The following is a 6,242-nucleotide window of genomic DNA, read 5'->3' as shown; positions in this document are numbered from 1 at the left end:
GGCTTTGTTTAAGTCTCTGTAGTCTACACACATCCATATTTTTCCATCTTTTTTAGGGACGGGGACGATGTTGGCTACCCATTTCGAGTACTTAACTACTTGTAAGAAGCCAGCATCAAATTACTTCTTGACCTCCTCTTTTATTTTCAACAAAACATCGGGCGGCATCCTTCGAAGCTTTTCCTGAACTGGCTTGCATTCTTCTTTGATGGGGAGCCATGTACCACAATGTCAAGATTTAGCCTGCATATCTTGATATGACCATGCAAAGACATCCTTAAACTCTTGGAGTAACTCAATAAGGTCCCGCTTTGTCTCTGTGGTAATGCAAGCTCCGATCTTTACTTTTTTCCTTTCTAGTTCATCTCCTAAGTTCACGACTTCTACGGTCTCTTTGTGGGGTAGAATCTGTTTCTCCTCGTGTTCTACCATCCTTAACAAATCAGGGGATAAGTTACAGTCTCTGTCATCCTCAAAGTCCTAAGATCCCTCTAGACACATATCCTACTCAAAAGGAGACTCTGAATTAGTAGCAACGTCACTCACATCATTGATATCTGGAGACCTGTTGTAGGTGCGAAGGAAGATACAAAGAACAAGAGAATCTAAGAACAATGATATGTATGGTATGATCATGAATGAAAGAATAAAAGAATATTTGCACTGAATAAGTTAAAAGGATGCATTTCATTGAAATAACAATTTCGAACATAAGCCTATTTCATAAAAGGACACTTATTACTCCTAGGCCTAGAGCAATAAGTGTGTTTTGGACATTACTCTAAGTTAGTTCTAAAGATTACAGGAATCTCTTCTGCAGTCCAATTATTTAGAACGCTTCTCGGCTCATAGGGGTGAATGCCCGACAAATTCTCTACCCCAGTTCCTTCTTCATATGTGGCGTTGATGTCTAAACTCTCCATCATTCCTTCCACGATTTCCTTTCTCGACGTCTTTCACTTGGAGTGAATGACCTCTCTAGACACAAAAGTCCTCGATATATGGGGGAAGATCATTGGTTCCCATTTGATCTCTCCCCCACTCAATTGCTCTCTCCTTCTTTTTTGTTTCTTTTCTAGATCATTCTTTATTTGTTTCATGTTTGGCTTAAATCCTAACCCAAAATGATCTTTGTCCTTCACTATTGGTGCATCAATCCTTCCCTAGAGGTATCTCCCGAGTCCTCTTCAGGGCAGGGCCCCTTTTCCAACAATTAGTCGTAGTCCCATTCTTGTAGTCTCAGATAACCTAGGCATTAGAATCCTATTTCCTTCAGTAATGAATGTCGCGTTCACGAACTCCAAAGATCGAAAAGAGCACTCGATTGCTTTGTCATTTGCCTCTAGATACGGGGTGTCACTAGTTATTGCTACGATGATGTCTTCTTCAGCATTGATCATTACTAACCGACCTTCGGTCACCAATTTCAACTTCTGGTGCAGCGATGAAGGGACTGCCCCTGCTGAGTGTATCCATGGCCTCCCCAATAGGCAATTATACGAAGGCTTAATGTCCATGACCAGGAAATCTACCTCATACGTACTCGACCCGATTAAGAGGGGTATTTCAATTCTCCCCATTACCTTCCTTTCCGTGCCATAAAATGCTCTCACTACACTTTGGCATGTCTTCATATGAGAACTATCCACTGGCAACCTACTCAGCGTAGATAGGGGTAAGACATTCAATGCAGACCCATTGTCAATCAATACCCCCGATAATGTGTACCCCTTACAGCGATTCGTGATGTGCAAAGCTTTAGTTGATCCTTGGCCCCCTGGTGGTACCTCATCGTTATTGAAGAATATGAAGTTTTCGGCACTTATATTGTTGACTAAGCGGTCCAGTTTGTTTACAGAGATACCGTTAGCAACATAAGTTTTATTCAGCACCTTCATCAATGCCCTGCGATGGGTTTCGGAGCTTAAGAGTAAGGCCAGTACCGATAAACGAGCTGCCTGTTTGTGCAACTATTCTACGACACTATATTCGCTATGCTTTAGGAATTTTAAGAATTCCTTTGCTTCTCTTTCAGTCACTGATTCATTAACAGTTGGTTCCGGCCCTGCCGGCTTCTCTTTCTTTTAATCAATTGCTAATGATTTTTCTTTAACCTACTCGACTTTTGTATTTGGGGTATAATGCCTTCCGCTGCGCATATAAAAACCCTCGTCTTAAACTTCCTCTAATGCATTGATCGGGGTCTCCTCTCCTGGGAGTGTCACATTGCAGTTATAGTTCCACGGTACCCTTTTGCTATCTTTAAAAGGGAAAGCAATGGGCTTTTGGATTACGACCTTTGGCGCAACTTGTGCCCCGGCTTCATTCATTCTCGGACGTGATATAATAACCACTAGGTGGTTGACTTTGTAAACATCCTTCATCGATCCCTCTTCGGAGGCGCACACATCTATTTCTTCTTGGCTTCCGACATATTTAAGGAATTCCAGCTCCTTATTATCCATCAATCCTTGTAACAAAGCGCTGAATTCCCTGCATTTTTTAATCTCATGATCCTCCTGATTATGGACTCGTAATAATTCTTTGCTTCTCGGGTTCTGACCCCTGAATTCTATGTTATCAACCCTCATTCCACCATTTTCTTCTATACCTCTCTCAACGGGGTATTCACTTCTGCAATATTCATCTTGATTTCTTTCCCCGAACTCTCGATTATCGTATTTATTCCCTTATCCCCATGGTTAGGTAATGGATTCTCTGTACTGAATGTATCATCAAATTTTACGATCCCCATATTGATGAGTCTTTTAACCAATTCCTTGAAAGTGGTGCAGTTTTCTATCGAGTGTCCTGTGACTCCTGCATGGTATTCGTATTGGGTATTTGCGTCATACCATTTGGGATATGGAGGTTGCATTCGCTTTAGATAGAAGGGAGACACGACATGTGCATCAAATAAACTTTGGTATAACTCATTGTATGTCATTGAATGGGCGTAAATTGGAGTTTCTCCTATTTTGTTTTGTGTTGGGCTCTTATCCGGGTGGGCCTCATTGTCCAAAGAGTTGTCGACCTTGGTTGGCTTACGGTGATCGATTTCAATATGAGCTCACATTATTCACCTCGTGCTCTTTCTTTCTCGGCGCTGACCTCTTGGCGTTTTCCCCAGCCTCTATTTTCCCACATCTTATCGCAGTTTCTATCATTTCTCCAAACATTACTATGTCTGAAAAACTTTTGGTTGGGCTACCCAGCATGTGGTTAATAAAAGGTGCCTTCAGGGTGTTGATGAAGAGCATAGTGATTTTCTTTTCCAGTAGAAGGGGTTGGACTTGTGTGGCCACCTCTCTCCATCGCTGGGCATACTGCCTAAAACTCTCATTATGCTTTTTCTCCATATTCTGTAAAGTGATTCTATCAGGGGCTATGTCTGCCACATGTCTGTACTGCTTCATAAAAGCTTGTGCTAGATCTTTCCATGAACCAATCTAGGCGCGACTCAGTTGGTTGTACCATCTAGAAGTGGCCCCAACCAGACTTTCTTGGAAGCAGTGAATTAATAGTTGGTCATTATTGACATGGCCTGCCATTTGTCTACAGAACATAGTGATGTAAGCTTCAGGACAGCTAGTCCTGTTGTACTTCTCAAATTCCGGAGTTTTGAACTTGGGAGGGAGTACCAAGTCTGGAACCAAACTTAATTCCTTAGCATCGATTCCACCGCAATAGTCGATGCTTTCCATTTCTTTAAATTTTTCTTCTAACCATCTACACATTTCTTTAAGCTCTTTCGGGAGTTCTACCCTTTGTCTTTTCAGTTTCTGTTACTTCATCGAGATTGAGGACCATAGGGTTAGTCGGGTTATCCCTCAGATTGGAGCCCGAGCCAGCCTGATAATTCATGGGTACCGAAACACCGGCTTGAAATGGTTGGGGCCTAATTGTGACCGATGGCCTTCTTGGGTACATATCAGGTTGTGTCTGAACGTCTACTGGGGCAAAACCCGGAGGGTAAGTAGGATCTTCATTATTATCTCCCGCATTGATCAAGGGGCTTTTCACTTTTTCTAATCCGCCACCAATAGACGTGTTAGTTGGTCCATCATGCTTTTCTAGGATCCATCATCTGGTCCCTCACATCTTGCTGGATTTTGGCAAGCTGTTCTTGCATACGTGCTTGCAATTGATCCTGCATCTCTTTTTGCATTTGTTCCAATCTCTCTAACTTTTGGTCCATCGCTCTTGTTTTTCCTCTTGTACCGTAACGATGTTCCAGGGTAACTGCCATGATTTTTAGGGTTTTTTGTGAGTTTTAGTGTGTATGATGCAATGCTAATGCATGAATGTAATGAATGCGATGAATGCAAAAAAGCGTTGATTCCAATTTGATTTCATTAGAGTAACTTTTCTAGAAAAAAGGTTTCTTTATATAAAATAGATTACATATAAGGCTTAGCCCTGATACTTAAGGCCTTCACCTGCCTAAGAAGCCAAGCTAGCTCTTGGCTTCGGTCCGATTTCGACTCGTATTTTAAACTCAAAGACATCGGCTTGTATCGCTAACGCTTGCAAGTGATCACCACTTCTCGCGACTTGAGTCAAAGCTTCGCCCATGACGTAGTCCCCGCCCCCGACTTGGTCTTGAGATTGATGAAGTTGCTCTTCCATCGCTCGTTATTTACCTCGAGGAGTTCAATCAAGTTCACGATTTTGCAAAGGCCGCTTTGAGTTCTTCTATATTCTCCTTTAACTCGCGATTCTTCGACTAGCTTTCAACTCGACTACAGAGTTACGCGAACGATACTGATACAAGGACCTCTCTAACTCTGATACCTGAATCTTTAACCCTTCTTTCTCATTCTGGCTTTCCACCAAACTTCTTTTTAAAGCACTTTCTCGAGCTTGAGCATCCCGAAATTTTTCTTTCCATTGGTTGGTTTTGCTTTGCTCTTCTTTAACTTCCCGTCGCCACTGTTCGGATGTTTTTCCTAACCCAGCGGTTCTCATTGATCTACGCAACTTCTTATAGTCCGTTTTCAAACTGTCCAAGTCCTCTTCAGCCTTGTTTTTCCCTTTTCTGAGTCTTTCAGCTTCTAGTTTCTGGACGTCGACATCTAATCCTAACTGCATCTTTTCTTCTTCCAACTGCTCGATCCTTTTCTCTAGCTCCAGACTCTTTCTCTCTAAATCTTGCCTGATGATTTCTAGCTTAGATGGAATTACTTTCAAGTATTCTTCTATCGACTGAGGATTCCCTTGATCTGATGTAGGGATGTTGTCATTAATCTTCTGATTCCACCATCGGTCATACTCAGGAGTAGTCATGGGATTGGTAGCAAACTTTTTCATTCTACGAGTCTGGTTCCAGGCATTTGATATCTCGTGAACTTTCTTTTTGTAATTATTCCCTGTGAACGCGAACTCATACTGGGCTAACCCATATGTTGGTGGTGTAAATTGTCTGGATTTGTACTGTCTTAAGGCAAGCAGAGGAGCATATCCGACGGCTCTCCATACTCTTAATAAGGGAACTCAATCGAAATCTCCGCATCGGTATAATATTTCATCAGGAACCATCCACGGGGCTTTCTATTCAACGTCTTCTTCTTGCAAATTTTAGAGAATCGTCATCCAATCTTCTTCTGTAATATCATCTTGCCTCGGTGTAGCCACTAACTTTTTCAGTGGAGAGTAATTTTCAGAGAAGATATGATACGAGACCTTTTCCACTTTCCAAAAATGGCTGTGGAACCAAGATAGCAAGAGCTGTGCACATCCAATAAATCTCCCTTCACCCGCTCTTCTACAGGCATTCAATGATCTGAAAGTTTCAGCCAAGATTGCGGGTACAGGTGTGGTTCCTTTACCAAGCCTACCAAAAAGGTCGGAGACCGCCTAGTCTACATGCCCCAAGGCTTTGGGGAAGATAACCTGTCCATAAATGCTCAGAGCGAAGACATCTACCCTTTTCTTCACGTCGGGGTGCGCTAAGATTAGATCCCTCAGGTTCCTCCAATGAATGCATTTACAATCTCCTTTTTGTTTGATCCGGATTGTAACCCACTGTTCACTCATCCCCGTAATATTCATCAGCTTTTTTGAAAACGCTGGATGTTGGGTGTCCGAATAAATTCATCAACTTTGAATCTTTGGGCAATGGAGCAAGATCGTGTATTCTTCTATAGTAGGTACCAAATCTACTTTCCCGAAAGTGAAGCAACTGAAAGCAAAATTCCAATATTGGGCAAGGGCTCAAAACAGGTGTTCATCTACCTTGACAT

This window comes from Gossypium arboreum, chromosome 13 (genome assembly GCF_025698485.1).
Source record: "Gossypium arboreum isolate Shixiya-1 chromosome 13, ASM2569848v2, whole genome shotgun sequence".
Classification (NCBI taxonomy): Eukaryota; Viridiplantae; Streptophyta; class Magnoliopsida; order Malvales; family Malvaceae; genus Gossypium; species Gossypium arboreum.
Note: the sequence above shows the minus strand (reverse complement) of the source record.